General features: G+C 43.2%; 1 long non-coding RNA gene across 1 annotated transcript in view; it reads left to right on the forward strand.

The window, feature by feature from the left end:
• The first annotated feature begins 714 nt into the window (after positions 1–714).
• The window catches only part of LOC148149982 (uncharacterized), a 73,495-nt gene continuing 57,625 nt past the window's right edge, over positions 715–16,584 (forward strand). Inside the window, exons 1-2 of the long non-coding RNA XR_015757121.1 lie at positions 715–828; positions 6,100–6,198. This is a non-coding gene — a long non-coding RNA (uncharacterized LOC148149982). The remainder of the gene's footprint in view (positions 829–6,099; positions 6,199–16,584) is intronic.

Consider the following 16,584-nt stretch of genomic DNA (forward strand, 5'->3'; position numbering starts at 1 on the left):
CCCTTGCCCTGCTCTGGCATTGTAGAACTACCTGCAACTTGTTTGAAAAATGGAGGCAATGCACACACTGCTGCGAGATTAGATTGAGGTGAAATGTTACCTGGGCTTTTCGTATGTTGATTTTCTACTGTACACGCAGTGTGCTCCAATACAGAAAATATCAATCTAGGTAATAACTTACAAGATTTTCAAACTTACTCTGGTGGAGTGAGAAAGATGATTTGAAACGCGGGGAGATGCGCAGAAAACATCCTATTTGTAATGTCACGACTTTTAAATCTCCAGTTATATATGCCTTTATTGTTATAATCAATAGTCCTAAAAAGATTACTTGGGGCAGGGGCTATCTAAAAAACTGAAATGTTAAAGCATATTGTTGTTGGTGCTGATGCTTAAATAGATTTAATACAGTTGGGAACCATATTTCTTTTCTGTCAGATTTTCTGCTAGTTAAGAGACTGTGCTCAGCATTAATGACTTGTAATGGTTTCTTCCAGAATCATTAAGAGCCAATTAATCTCCCAATTAAAGGGTGGAAGGGCAGGAAAAACAAACAGTGACAGCTGAATTTCAATGATAAATTCCAGCTGTTGGCATTTTGTCCAACTTACGTTGAGCTCAATACCACCAGACCATCATAAAAAGTACTCAACTAAGCCATAACTCATTCAGATCAATCATGTAACAGGATCTGCAAGCTAGGAGGAATGTGATGATGGATAGCACAAGAGAAGGAGGAAGAAGTAGCAGTTTATGAAATTCCTGGAAGTTAATGGCAGAGATATTTGTCTTCAGCAGAAGGCTATGTGTTCCAAGACAATTTGAAAAGTAAGCAAACACTTCACATACGCTGAGACACCAGTTTCTATAACTTTCAGAGCACTCAGCATGTGTAAATTGCGCGTGTGTATATAAATTTTTTTTTGTTTGAATACCTATATTAGAGTCTGTAACAGGAGTTGTATTGCACGCATCATTACTCACCAAAGAAATGTACGCCCTATGCCATATGAGAGATACCTTGGAGACTTGGTTGTTATCAGGAAAGAGAGTCATCAGCCTGAGGTCAGACGGTAGTGCACTTCCTGGCTTAGTCAGTCATTTATAGGTTCAGGTCCTGTTCCAGGATTTCCATACAAAAGTTAAAGCTGATGCTCTGAACTATTGAAGCTGCCAACCTTTTGATGAAATGTCTCTTCCATCTAACATAGTTGACAAAGATCTCATGGCAATGTTCTGAAGAAAGGTAGAGGAATTATCACTGGTGGCCTGATTAATATATATCCCTCAATTGTATCATGGAAATGGAGTAGCTGGTCATTATTGTATTAATGTTTGTGCAAGTGGACTGCTTTGTACACTTCAACAGTGACACTTCTAAAAGTGGACAGCTGTAAAATGTTTTGGGATGTCCTGTGTGAATCTTCATATGGCTCAGCTGATAAACTAAGCAATATAATTAAGGTGGCTCTACTGTTAAAACTGAATTTTTCCAAGTTTTCTGCATTTAGGAAATGTGATGGTAGTGCCATGACAAATAATATCTGCACAACTGGCTAATTTGTATTCAATAAAAGTCTCGTGGTCCAGATGGAGATCTTGTGGTGCAGTGGTAGTGTCCCAACTTTGCACCAGAAGGCCTGGGTTCGTGTCCACCTACTCCAGAGGTGTGTCATAACATCTCTGAACAGGTTGACATGAAATATCTTCTCCAGCAGCCTAATCATACAGAGCTGTTGTGGTGCAGCGGTAGTGTCTCTACCTCTGAACAAGCTCTGGGTTCAAGTCCCACTTACAGCATGTCTGAACAGGCTGATTATAATATTTCAAGTAGTCCAGTTACACTCGCACATTGGCTTGTACGCGACAAATGGAATGAATTACCAGAAACCTCCCAGTACATTCAGGAAAGGAGGGAGGAACAATGGGTGAAGGGAGAAATTTCCAGTTCAGATTTGTTGGCGTGGGAATTATAAAAAAACTGAAATTTAACATCAGAAAAGGAAAACAATGCCCGGATTTTCTGATGGCCAGTCATTTTTCCAATGGGGTTTACATGGGGACCCTGCGGAATCCTTATTGTAGCAGTGTCTGAAGGAATTGCCTGGGAAATTGAGGATTCACCTGGAACAGTCCATTTACATCAGAGAATTTGGAGAGTTGCACTGAAAATAAATAAGCTGTTACTCTGTAAAAGTTAGACAATTAAATACTTAGTCTAATTATTAAATACTGCACACACCCAACAAATTACCTCACGCATCCCCAACCAAGCCTTCAACAGCCCCAGTATACCCTCCAGACCCCTAACCTTACAGCCCCTCCATTCCCAGTACCTAATACCTCCTGTCACCGCATCTGACATCACCTCCCTCCATGCATGGGACCCAACAAAGCCCACCACTCCTTGGAATAAGGCGGGTATTTTTTTGATGTCAACCTGTAATTAGTGGACTTCATTGGGATCTGTGCTGGGACAAAATTATTTGCAAAATATATTCTTGGATGAGAAAAGTGAATGCACTAAAGACAAGTTTGTGGATGACGCAAAAATAGATGAGAAGGTAGATGGTGAAGATAAGATGAAACTCTGCAGAGGGATATAGATAGGTTAACCAAGGGGACAAAAACTGGGCAGCAGGGATATAATGTGAGGTTCTACATATTGTCAGGGAGAAGTGAGAAGCTGAATATTGTTGAAATGTAGAAACACTGCAGGAAGCACAGGGATCCTTGTCAATGCCTCTCAAGATTCGAGCATCTTGGCAGTAATCAGGAAGGCAAATGGAATGTTTGCCTTTATTTCAAAAGGAATGGAGTTTAAATGGAGGGCGGTTTTGCAAAAGCTATACCAGACACTAATCAGACCACAGCTGGAATGTAGTATCTTTTGCTTTCTTGTCTAAGGAATGTTGTCACAGGTGGATTTCAATAAAGGTTCACTAGGCTGATATCAGGCATGGCAGGACTGTCTTATGAGTAGAAGCCGAGTAATTTGGGTGTGTACTCATTGGAATATTGAAGGATGAGGAGCGACATTATTGAAACAGACAGAATTCTTAGGGGGCTTATCAAGTAGAGATAGAATGATTGGTTTCTTTTACAGGAGGGTCTAGGACCAGAGGGCATAATCTCAGAATAAGGGACTGCACATTTAAAACCGAGATGAGAAGGAATTTCTTTTCTAAGAGGGTAGTGAATCTGCTGAATCCTTTAACACAGAGGACAGTTGAGGTTGGTTTAGTAAGTATATTAAAGGTGATACAGACAGATTTTTAGTCAGTAAGTGACTGAAGGGTTATGTGGAAAAGACAAGAAAATGGAGTTGAGGGTTATCAGATCAGCCATGATCTCATTGAAAGATGGAAGCGATTCAATGGGCTGAATGGCCTACTCCAATGTCTAATGATCTTACTGTCACTGAAGGATGCTCCTCATTGGCACCTGAGCTAATATATATTGAGTTGTTTGGGTATACTATTAGGTACTAATGACATCAAGGGTGAGATTTTCCAGGCAGTACCAATTTCAAAAAGATTGCCAGTCTGGCTCTATTTGTTTAGAACAGAAAGGAGTTTGGCATTTTTGAATGGAGGTTCCACTCAGGTCTCCCTTGTAAATACTGATCTGACCTTCCATTCCAATTAGTCTCTTATCGTGTGGAACTGTCAGAAGAAGGCCAAACCGAGGCTGGTTTCACAGCCACTTTGACAGCTGCTGTCGAAGGCTAAGTACATAAAGTAAGAGAGTGCCGTGAGTTGGGTGCCTGATGGGTTAGGGAACAAAGTTAGGATTGGCAGAATAGGATGCCAGCTTGGAAGAGGTAGGATACCAGTTGGCAGGAAGCCAGGTGTGTATGGCTCCAAGGAACAGGCATGCCAACTGGGGAGTTAGTGGGTGCCAGCTGGGCAAGGGTTAGATTACAGGGGTGAAAGGTGTCAAAGAGGCAGATAAATGTTCTGGGTAGGTAAATATGGACTGAAGACACTGGGCCCAAGCGATACTCGGAGTAGGGTTGAGAGGGTGGGGGATGCCCAGCGTCAGTGGGGGAAGGGTCACTGGTTCAGTGGTCAGAAAAGGTTAGGAGGTCAGTTCCAGTGGTGGGATTGGCGAGGAAGGGTGGAGTTATGGGCTGATGGGGTTGGGGGAATCCTAGCTAGTGGGAGGCAAGTGTGAATCAGGCTGGAGTTTCCACTCCCGAGGGGTGGGTGGGGTATTGTTTTGTCTGGGCGAAGTGTTGGTTGTGAGCATGGGCGAGGTGTTGGTTGTGAGCATGGGCGAGGTGTTGGTTGTGAGCATGGGCGAGGTGTTGGTTGTGAGCATGGGCGAGGTGTTGGTTGTGAGCATGGGCGAGGTGTTGGGTGTCAGGATGGGCGAGGTGTTGGGTGTCAGGATGGGCGAGTTGTTGGGTGTCAGAATGGGTGAAGTGTTGGCTGTTAGCATGGGTGAAGTGTTGGCTGTTAGCATGGGCGAGGTGTGGCTGTCAGGATGGGTGAGGTGTTGGGCGTTAGCATGGGCGAAGTGTCTGGTGTCAGGATGGGCGAGGTGTTGGCTGTTAGCATGGGCGAGGTGTTGGGTGTTAGCATGGGCGAAGTGTTGGGTGTCAGGATGGGTGAGGTGTTGGCTGTTAGCATGGGCGAGGTGTTGGGTGCTGGCATGGGCGAGGTGTTGGGTGTTAGCATGGGAGAAGTGTTGGGTGTTAGCATGGGCGAACATGGGCGAGGTGTTGAGTGTCAGGATGGGCGAGGCATCTGGTCAGAGAGTCTCTGGGGTCTGGGTGGGAGTAGGTGGGGTGAAGTTTGAGAGTGCAGTCAACGTGGGGTCTGTTTAATCATTACTCAAGTGGGAGACGATTTGTTTAACAATCTAACTTCTCCTGGGTAACTATTTTACTCAATTGATTGGAACCCTCTGAAGTCACCCCCAACCTTTATGGAAACATTCTGCAGTTCCATGTGTTGAGGAATGGCCCAGTGAAAAATTCCATTTCCTGGTCAGTTCCTTCGCAGAGTGCTGTGATGGGGATTCCGTGGGTCCCATGCACAACTCCGAGCTGTGATTGCCTGGGAAGTGGAGAATCTGCTCCAGGAATTCTTGGAATAGCATGAGAAAATGATTCTGTGATAGATGATCATGCGTGATTGAGACTGGACAGGACGTTCAAGGGGTTGAGTTAATATATAAAAACTGAAAGAGCAGCAGATGCTGGAAATCAGAAGCAAAAAGAAATCCCTGGAAAAGTGCAGCAAGCCGCAAACTGCTGACCTGCTAAGTTTTTCCAGCAATTTCTGGTTTTGGGCTTGAATTATTATTCCTGATTATACTTTTCAAAATAGTTCTTTTTTATCCCTATTCTTCCTCTTCAGTCTGATGTCTCATTGCTGGAAGGGGAATGTCCCCGAGGCAGCTGCAAGCTGTGTAACTGACTGTAGCAACTTGCTCAGTCCCTTCTACCTCTCCTGCTAAACTAGCATTCTTGCTGGTTTACGTTTTGTTAATTAGATTTGTGGTGTCAGACCTCCTGTTGACACTTGTCGACAAATTCAGAAATAATGACGGTGCGGAATTTCCTGCAAAAGAGGTAATGATGAATGTCTCCCCTAAACAATGTGCCAATTATTTTAATGGTAAATTTTCATGATTTGTCAACACCATGTGAACAACAAAAAACCTGCCACAATCATTAATATGTCCTGAGTGGTGTTTTTCAGCAACCATGGGCCTCATGATTAAATAGCAAATTGGTCCCTGTCATCAGATCCAGCAAATTCAAGACTGAGTTGAAAGCATTACAAACATGGTGGCGTATAAACAGGATCCTAAGAGATGCAGCCACTTTAACTTCAGTCCCACAAGATTTATTGTTTGGATCTACCTGGGGTCAAATGTAACGGGTATTTTTATACAGGAACGTGCTAGCAGTACACTGACAGTGTTTAACTTACAGGCCTATTCCCACTGCTGGGTGAACATAGGTGCTCCTGAGCACTGCTGTGTCTCCAGTTTGACAGAAACATCCTGCAGACAGCACCATCAAATGATAGAAGCACATAATATTGCTTCCATCTAATCACCAAATTCTTTTTCATTCATTCACAGGATGTGGGTATCACTGGCTAGGTCAGCATTTCCTGACCATTCCTCATTAAGAGTCAACCACATTGCTGTGGGTCTGGAGTCACATGCAAGCCAGACCAGGTAAGGCTAGCAGTTTCCTTCCCTAAAGGGCATTAATGAATCAATGTGTTTTTCCTGATCTGGAGCATGGATTCATGGTAACCATTAGACTTTTACTTCTAGATATTTATTGCATTCAAATTGCACCATCTGCCACAGTGGGATTTGAATCCAAGTCCCCTGGGCCTTTGAATTATCAGTCCAGCGATAATACCACTAGGCCATTGCTTCCCAAATGCCATTTACACCTCCTTGCCTTAGGGCTACCATTTGCACAGGATGTTGCCCCAGTGGTTTCATCACGTGGTACAAATGGCTGACATGGCAAGGTTCTCACAGATGTCAGGAACCAGCTCATTGCAGCATCTCAGCGTCCGTCAAGGAAGTCACTCCCAGCTGCATTGCGGTGGGCATTGGTTGAGATAGTAGTCATGCCATGACTGAGAGAAAACCCTCCCCATACCATTCCCCTGAGGCTGCAGCTTATTCCTCCAACAGAGGAATCCCTCCACTGCAGGAATGCAGAAAGTCAGAGACTGAGCACCCATCAATACATCTCCATACCCATTATCAAAGTGGAGCCTAGAACCTGAATTTGATGCTTGATGGGACTGGTGTAACAGACAGGGAAAAAGTGAGGCCCGCAGATACTGGAGATCAGAGTCAAAAAGTGTGGCTCTGGAGATGCTGCCTGACTGGCTGTACTTTTCCAGCACCACACGTTTTCACTCTGGTGTAACAGACTGTCAGGCATAGGGCTTGCTGCAGCATCTGTCGAGTAAATACACAAGTCGCAGAGCTCAGATGTACCCACACGAGCTACACATGGATTCCTCTTCCTATTGCAATAATTTATGGCAGCTCTTAGACAGGCAGTTCTGTGCCTCAGACAAATCATGGTGCACAACGGAAATCTTTTTTTAAAAGCGGAGCTTTTGCTTTTGTACTGTGGCAAAGCCTCAAGTAAAGGGTGATCAGAGACAAGAGGACATCATTCAGCAAAAAACCGAAAGAACTGTGGATCTGGAAATCAGAAACAAAAAGAGAAATTGCTGGAAAAGCTCAGCAGGTCTGGCAGCATCCGTGGAGAGAAATCAAAGTTAACGTTTCGGGTTGAGTGACCCTTCTTCAATTTCTGTTTTTGAACTGGACATCATTCTTGTCTTTGAGATCTCTGAACATTTTACAGCATCACTAACCATTGGTGCAAAGGTTAATACTCCCCAGTTGTCTATATGAATGCCTCTTCTGATATCTAACTTATTTAATGCACTTTCAGTTGGGCCTTTTCTGGTACTAACTCTCTAGTAATTGCTGTAAGGATTCATCATACCATTTCAATGATTGTTTGGTTTTTCTTCCATTCCTCTTCCACATACACTTTGGAACATTCACATTTGTTGACAGACTGCCACTTTTCTGTTATTATATCACTCAGTTGATGAAGATTGTGGAATGAAACCATTCTGATCTATGCTGTGCTCATTGATCTTGGTTAAAGTGTGACAAGGGCCCTTGACTTGGCTGAAGCATTTGCTGATTAGGAAAATAAAACTCAATCCATGTTCTTGTTGATGATTTACACCCAATGATACCAATTGGAAGTGTCTATGATAATGAGGAGTAAAATGAGTGATCCATGATGTCCACTGTGAGAAATGAAGCTCACTGTTCAATAATTTTAGTCCGAGTCAAATTCTGAAGCAGTCTTTATTCATAAGTTCTTGCAAGCTGGGTGATCACAAAGTAGGTACACTTCTGAATAATTTTATTGCATATTTATACAGTTTTCTATGAGCACCTCTGTACCTACCCTTTTGCGTCATATGTGACAGTTTAGATTAGATTACTTACAGTGTGGAAACAGGCCCTTCGGCCCAACAAGTCCACACCGACCCTCCGAAGAGCAACCCACCCAGACCCATTCCCCTACATCTAACACTATGGGCAATTTAGCACGGCCAATTCACCTAACCTGCACATTTTTGGACTGTAGGAGGAAACCAGAGCACCCGGAGGAAACCCACGCAGACACTGGGAGAATGTGCAAACTCCACACAGACAGTTGCCTGAGGTGGAAATTGAACCCGGGTCTCTGGCGCTGTGAGGCAGCGGTGCTAACCACTGTGCCGCCCACTTGTATTACTCTGTGTAGCTGCTAATCTAATCGGTTTACCACATCTGTCTGTGGCCTGTTGTTGACGTGCAAACACCGCCCCCACCACCCCCCCTTGATAGCTGGGTCTTATTACTTTTGCTGATGCAACACTGGGTCTTATTTGGTTATCTTGTTCATACTAACTCCCTATGTACATGACAATTGCAACTGTCATGTCAATACATCTGTTTCTACCAGTCGACCACCTCCCTTTACGGTTAGTTATTTCTTGGTATACTCCCTCATGATTCCACCTTGCGAATTTTACAGAAACAACATTTGTAAGCATCTCTCGCATCTACTATAGCTGAATAACTTGCTAACTAATTATCAGAAGTTGCACCTAAACCCAGCGACTGGACTGTGCTGTAGCCAAATATGAGTCTCTGTGTTCAAGCAGTTTGCTTGCTGAATGCAGTTGGTGGTCAAACCCTAAAAGAATGTACAAAAAATTGACAGGTGTAACATTTTTTAATTGAATATCCTCTCTTTATAATTCATTTACTTTTAAATCAGTATTCTCTTTACACTTCTCCTGCCCTGCATGACCTCATCTTGCTGCTTTAGAAGCCTTTGTTTCTGCTAGCAGGATGATTTCTCCTGGTTCCGGATCTTACTCTAACCTCTGTCAAAGCTGCTGTTTGACTGACTGCACTGCAATGTGTGAGCTGAGCTGACAAGTGTCATTCAAGCCCAGAAAGTGGAATACACTGCCATTGCACCTCACAGTGGCTTGGTGTTGACACATCTCACATGTGTTGAAGTGTCAGGCCAGCTCTGTGGCTGTACTGCCATGTTACACTCGTTCACCACTTGACCATTAGACTGTTTGAATACCCTTTTTGTGGACAATTGGTTACCACCTTCTGAAACAATAGTAGACAGCACTGTAGCTGTCCCTTCACCATACGGCCTACAGTGTTTCAAGAACATAGAGCATAGAACATTACAGCAGAGTACAGGCCCTTCGGCCCTCGATGTTACGCCACCCTGTCATACTAATCTGAAGCCCATCCCACCTACACTATTCCATGTACGTCCATATGCCTGTCCAATGACGACTTAAATGCACTTAAACTTGGCGAATCTACTACTGTTGCAGGCAAAGCATTCCATACCCTTACTACTCTGAGTAAAGAAACTACCTCTGACATCTGTCTTATACCTATCTCCCCTTAGTTTAAAGTTGTGTCCCCTCATGTTTACCGCTCCCATACTTGGAAAAAGGGTCTCCCTGTCCACCTTATCTAACCCTCTGATTATCTTGTATGTCTCTATGAAGTCACCTCTCAACCTTCTTCTCTTTAACGAGAACAACCTCAAGGCCCTCAGCCTTTCCTCGTAAGACATTCCTTCCATACCAGGCAACATCCTAGTAGAAGGTGGCTCATCACTACGTTCTATGGAACAATTCAAGTTGGGGTATTAAATATTAGCCTTGCCAGTGGTGTCCATAGCCTTGCACTGGATAAAGATCTTCAGGGCTGTCCCATGTGCTTTGTGAAATTTCATTGCTTGCAATTTTTTCCTCTTTGGATCTTTACCCAATTATCTTTTAAAAATTACACATGAATTTTCTGCCTCCATAGCATCTAAGCATACCAGTACAACAGTGCATGTGAGACCCTAATCACTATCTTTCCACTGTTCACACCTAGACTTTATCGTGAAGCACTCCCTAACAAAAAAGAATGGTAGCCAAGGTGTGGAGATGCTGGTGTTGGGCTGGGGTGGACAAAGTTAAAAATCATGCAACACCAGGTTATAGTCCAACAGGTTTATTTGGAAGCACTAGCTTTCAGATCGCTGCTCCTTCATCAGGTAGCTAGTGGGGCAGGACCATAAGACACACAATTGATAGCGAATAATTACAGTGTCATGCAACTGAAATGTTATATTGAACAAACCTGGAGCGTTGTTAAGTTTTTAATCCTTTAGGATGGGTTGCAGGTTTCGGTTCCTTAATATGTAAATCCCAGAATTTCTTTTAAGTCACATTCTCGAGATAAAGCTTAGAGTTATTTTTAAAAAGTGACCTCTCAGCTCAGACAATGTAGTAAAGGGTGAGGACAGAGTCTGTTGGTATCCCAATCTTGAGTCTATTTCCAAAGTAGACATTTATAAAACATCACATGGATTGACTGACTGCACGTGCTTTTTGAGTGAAAATGAAGTGTATCTGCAAATACAATTCTGCAAATGCAAATTCACCCTTGTGTGTGCACACACGTATATGTGAGGGAGAGAGAGAGTTTGAGTGTGTGCATGTGAATGTGAGTGTGTGAGTTCGTGTGAGAGAGTGTGTGCTTGCGAGTGTGCATGCCTGGTGGAGTATGTGCATAAGTGTGACAGAATATAAGAGTGTGAGAGGTTGCGAGTGTGAAGTGTGTGTATGAGAGAGAGTGTGTATGAGAAAGGGTCGGTGTGAGTGTGTATGGTGTAGTGGAGCCACCAGAATTTGTAGCAAAAAGGGTGACATGAACCCAAGGTCCTGGTTGACCTTCACTCTTTCACATTCACTCACACTTACGTGCACACTCACACGCACACACTCACACATTCAAATCTCTCCCTCACATGTGCACACACACACACGCACATTAACACATGGGATATAAGTCTATGGGTGAATTTGCATTTGCAGAATTGTATTTGCGGACACATTCTATTTTTGCTCAAAAAGCACACAACCTGCACATAGTCAATGCAGGCAGTCAATCCATATAACATTTTATAAATTCCTACTTTGGAAATAGAAGTAGTCTGACTCAAAATTGGGATACAGACAGATTCTAACCTCACTCCTTTAATACATTGTCTGAGCTGAGATGCCACTTTTTTTAATAAAACCTTAAGTAGTCTCGAGAATGTGGCTTAAAAGAAGATCTAGAATTTAAATATTAATGAACCGAAACCTGCAATTCTTTCTAAAAGATGAAATATGTAGCAGCAATCCAGGTTGTCCAAAATATCATTTCAGTTGCATGACACTGTAATTGTTTGCTATAAATTCTGTGTTTTATAATCCTGCCCCACTAGCTACCTCATGAAGGAGCAGCGCTCTGAAAGCTAACAATTCCAAATAAACCGGTTGGACTATTACCCAGTTTTCTGTGATTTTTAATTTTGATAAAGAGATCAGCATCCCCTATTCATGTGACGCAGATGCATATCGGAAAACAGCAGTGTAAAAATAATGGTGTTGAATCTATTGAAAAGAAGAATGACAAATTTTTAAAGTTTAACAAGAATTGAAGTGAAAATTACTCATATTTTTACTAACTTAAGAATGTTTATAACTTTCTGCTGGTATTATAAACAAAACAATGGGGCTATTGATGCAAACATGACTCCAGAGGATTTGTATTTTGGCATAATTTATTTCCTCATTCCCACTACAAATGTTGACATTTTCAGAAGACACTCTCCCCTAGTTTGCCATGTTTGGTTGTGCCTTTTGTTTGAACGCTTACATATCCTATAAACAAAGCAAATAGCTTTCAAACCAGAATTATAATGTCAGAGTATGCTTTCCAAGTTGATACTTCCAGTCCTGAGCTTCATGCAATGGGAATACGGTGGAATTTTGATAAAGAGATCAGCATCCCCTATTCATGTGAAGCAGATGCATATCGGAAATTTGTGTAGGAAAGCCTGCACGGCCAATGGAATTGAATGTAGATCAGCTCAGCCAATTCACAGCCTCAATGCTTTTTGTTCGTTCACTGCTGGGACAGACAGGTGGAGTACCATGCACAGAGGGACTGGCGAGCGAATCAACATTCCTTTTCCTGCAGAAGCATGCCTTTTGCTAGTTGTTAAATTATGAGGTGTTTTTAAACAAAGTTTAAAACATGGATTGGTAACCTATGTGCTTCAGGATTCACACTCTGTGCTGGGGAATGGAAGGCCAAGGGGATATTCGAGGACTTTGCTCAGCCTGAGACATTAGGCCCAGAGGGAGGAACTGGGTGAAGTTCTATGCTGTTGTTTTGTAAGAGGAAGAGAAAACTGAAGTGGGTGGCTCTTTTGTAAATCACACGTTTCATCTTCTGACAAAATGGGACAAATCTGAAGACTATATTCACTTCACAGAAAGGGAAATAAACTAAATAGAACACTTAAGTTTAAGAGGGCAGTAGATGTGATCTACATGGACCACACTAAGGCTTTCGACAAGGTTCCCCAGGGGAGACTGATTAGCAAGGTTAGATCTTATGGAATATAGGGAGAATTGGCCATTTGGATACAGAACTGGCTCAAAGGTAGAAGACAGAAGGTGGTGGTGGAGGGTTGTTTTTCAGACTGGAGGCCTGTGACCAGTGGAGTGCCACAAGGATCGGTGCTGGGCCCTCTACTTTTTGTCATTTACATAAATGATTTGGATGCGAGCATAAAAGGTACAGTTAGTAAGTTTGCAGATGACACCAAAATTGGAGGTGTAGTGGACAGAAAAGTGGGTTTCCTCAGATTACAACAGGATCTTGACCAGATGGGCAAATGGGCTGAGAAGTAGCAGATGGAGTTTAATTCAGATAAATGCAAGGTGCTTTGCCAGGGTTGGAGGATTTGAGCTATAGGAAGAGGTTGAACAGGCTGGGGCTGTTTTCCCCTGGAGCGTTTGAGGCTGAGGGGTGACCTTATATAGGTTTACAAAATTATGAGGGGCATGGATAGGATAAATAGAAAAAGTCTTTTCCCTGGTGTCGGGGAGTCCAGAACTAGAGGGCATAGGTTTAGGGTGAGAGGGGAAAGATATAAAAGCGACCTAAGGGGCAACTTTTTCATGCAGAGGGTGGTACGTGTATGGAATGAGCTGCCAGAGGATGTGGTGGAGGCTGGGACAATTGCAACATTTAAGAGGCATTTGGATGGGTATATGAATAGGAAGGGTTTGGAGGGATATGGGCCGGGTGCTGACAGGTGGGACTAGATTAGGTTGGGATATCTGGTTGGCATGGACGGTTTGGACCGAAGCGTCTGTTTCTATGGTGTACATCTCTATGACATTAAAACAGTCAAACTGAAAAAGTGTTTGACAAAGGGACAGAATGTTCAATATGAACTCAGCTTTTAACTTTTAGTAGGATGCTTGATCATCTTACCATCTGTTTTGATTTGAATTTGATTTGATTTGATTATTGTCACATGTACCTCGACACACTGAACAGTTTGTTTTGCATGCCGTATAGGCAGATCAAACGATACACAATGCAATAGGATAGTAGAACAGAGCGAGAAATACAATGTTATGCTTGCAGAGAAGGTGTGCAAGAGTGAGATGAACATTAAATTTAAAATTTAAGTGGCCCGTTCAGAAGTCTAATAACAGGAGTGAAGAAACTGTTCCTGAATCTGTTGGTAAGTTGGTACATTGAGATTCTGTATCTTCTACCCGATAGAAGAGACTGGAAGAGAGTATAGCAGTGGTGGGAGGGGCCCAGTCAGAGTGGAGATGGCCAGTGGGCCTGGTGTGAAAGTGGGGTCTCGGTGGGGTCTCGGTGGGGTCTCGGTGGGGTCTCGGTGGGGACTCGGTGGAATGTGGTCAGACCACGTGAAAGCCATTATGGAAGGACTATAACGTCTATCTTTTTAGCTTTATTTCTTATTTTCCTAACTTAGATTATGTATATCTATAATGTAGTGTAATATTTTTCTTTATTTTCTCTATTTTTTGTCGTTAATGTTTGTACCTAGGTACTTTGTGACTAAGATGGTGCCTTGTGTTGGCAACATTGTAATATTTTTACTGCATTCCTATTCTTTTGTAACTTGCGTGCACATGACAATAAATCTATTTCTAATTCTAATTCTTTGATGATGTTGGCTGCCTTCCCAAGTCAGTGAGAAGTATAGATGGAGTCAATGAATGGAAAGTTGGCTTGCGTGACAGACTGGGCTGTGTTCACAACTTTCCATCATTTCTTAGGGCCCTGGACAGAACAGTTGCCATACTAAGCTGTGATGCACCCAGATAGAATCTTTTCCATGGCGCATCTATAAAAACCCATAAGTATCTTTATGGAATTTTATGCCGAGGTAGAGGCATTGTTGTGTTTTCTTGACCATCGCATCAATGTGGGTGGACCAGATTGTTGGTGATCATCACTCCTTGGAACTTGACGCTGTTGATTATCTCCACCTCAGCTCCACTAGTGTAGACAGAGCGTTGCCCTCCACCTTGCTTCCTGAAGCCAATGGCCAGCTCTTCCATTTTGCTGATATTCAGGGAGAGATTATTATCTTAATACCATGCCACCAAGCACTCATTCTCTTTCCTGTATTCTGTCTCATCATTGTTTGAGAGCTGGAGAAAGTGAGGAACTTGAGGTTAGGGTGGAAGGTATTAGTGAGGTTGATGTTTCTGATGAAGGGTTTACGTCTGAAACGTTGACTCTCCTGTTCATCAGATGCTGCCTGACCTGCTGTGCTTTTCCAGTGCCACCCTTTTCCACATTGTTTGAGATCCGGTCTACAATGGTGTTGTTGTCATGAACTTGTGGATAGATTTAGGACAAAACTTGGCCACAAAGTTCTGAGTGTACAGGGATCATGGTAAGGGCACGAGTATGCAGCCTTGTTGGGCGTTGGTGTTGAGGATAATCATGGAGGAGGTGCTGTTGCCTATTCTCACTGATTGCTGTCTATGGGACAGGAAGTCAAGGATCCAGTTGCACAAGGCAGAGCAGAGACCGAGATCTCGGAGTTTGGAGATTAGTTTGATTGGGATTATGATGTTGAAGTTGGAGCTGTAGTCAATAACTAGGAGCCTGATGTAGGTATCCTTGATTGGGTTTTGATTTTGATTTGATTACATCTTTTGTTGTCACATGCACTGAAGTACAGTGAAAAGTTTTGTTTTGCGTGCAGTACAGGCAGCTCATAACACACAAGGACATACAGATCACAGGGTGTTTAGACACACTGAGACATACAAGACACAGGAGGGGCACAAAGACAAGATCAACATTAGATTTGAAATTAGTGAGGTCCATTCATTAATCTAATAACAGCATGTTTAAGTTTCTGTATGTTCTGTCTGTAGGAAAGCATTACCACGGTCGAAGGAGCCTTTGATGATGTTGGCAACCTTTCCACAGCAATCAGAAGTATAGATGGACTCCATGGATATGAGGTTGGCTTCCATGATGGTCTGTGCTGTGTCCACATTGTGCTAAAATTTCTTATGTTCCTGGGTAGAACCGTTGCTATACTAGGAGAAAGTGAGGTCTGCAGATGCTGGAGATCAGAGCTGAAAATGTGTTGCTGGAAAAGCGCAGCAGGTCAGGCAGCATCCAGGGAACAGGAGAATCGATGTTTCGGGCATAAGCCCTTCTTCAGGAATCTATACTTGCTATACTAGGCCATTATGCACCCAGATGCTATGCTTTCTATGGTGCATCTGTAAAAGTTGATAAGGGACATAGACATGCCGAATTTCCTAAGTCTCCTGAGGGAGAAGAGTTGTTTTTGTGCCTCCTTGACCGTTGCATCTATGTGGGAGGTCCAAGACAGATTACTGGTTATCGTCACTCCTAGGAACATGATAGTCTCATCCTCTCAACCTCAGCTCCACTGATGTAGATAGGGCCGTGTCCTCGTCCTTTCTTCCTGTTATCTGTGCTCCACAACCCCAAGAATTCTATCTCCTACCTGTATTCTATCTTGTTGTGGTTAGATAGCTGGCCTACAATGGTAGTATCATCAGTGAACTTGTAGATGGCGTTGGTATGGAATCTGGCACACCGTTGAGTGTACAGGGAGGACAGTGTACAGGGGCTAAGGACACATCCTTGGGGGGAACGCAATGTTGAGTGATATCGTGGAGGAGGTGCTGTTGCCTATCTTCACTGATTACGGTCTGTGGGTCAGGAAGCTAAGGATCCTGCTACAGAGGGCAGGGCTGGGACTTAGGTCTTGGTATATTGAGATTAGTTTGGTTGGGATTTTACTGTCAAAGGCGGAGCTGTAGTCGATAAGTAAAAGCGTGAAGTTAACCAGATGTTGCAGGAATGAGTGTAGGGCTGGGGAAATGTTGTCCACTGTGGACCTGTTTTGCCGGTAGGCAAATTGCAGGGGATCAAGGAAGGCTGGGAGGCTAGAGTTGATGTGGGCCTTGACTAACCTCTCAGGGCATGGATTGGGTAAATAGACAAATTCTGTTCCTTGGGGTGGTGGAGTCCAGAACTAGAGGGCATAGGTTTAGGATGAGAGGGGAAAGATATAAAAGTGACCTAAGGGGTAACTTT

The sequence above is a fragment of the Chiloscyllium plagiosum genome, unplaced genomic scaffold, assembly GCF_037043375.1.
Source record: "Chiloscyllium plagiosum isolate Xiang-an unplaced genomic scaffold, Cpla_swu_hap1 HiC_scaffold_5, whole genome shotgun sequence".
In the NCBI taxonomy this organism is placed as follows: Eukaryota; Metazoa; Chordata; class Chondrichthyes; order Orectolobiformes; family Hemiscylliidae; genus Chiloscyllium; species Chiloscyllium plagiosum.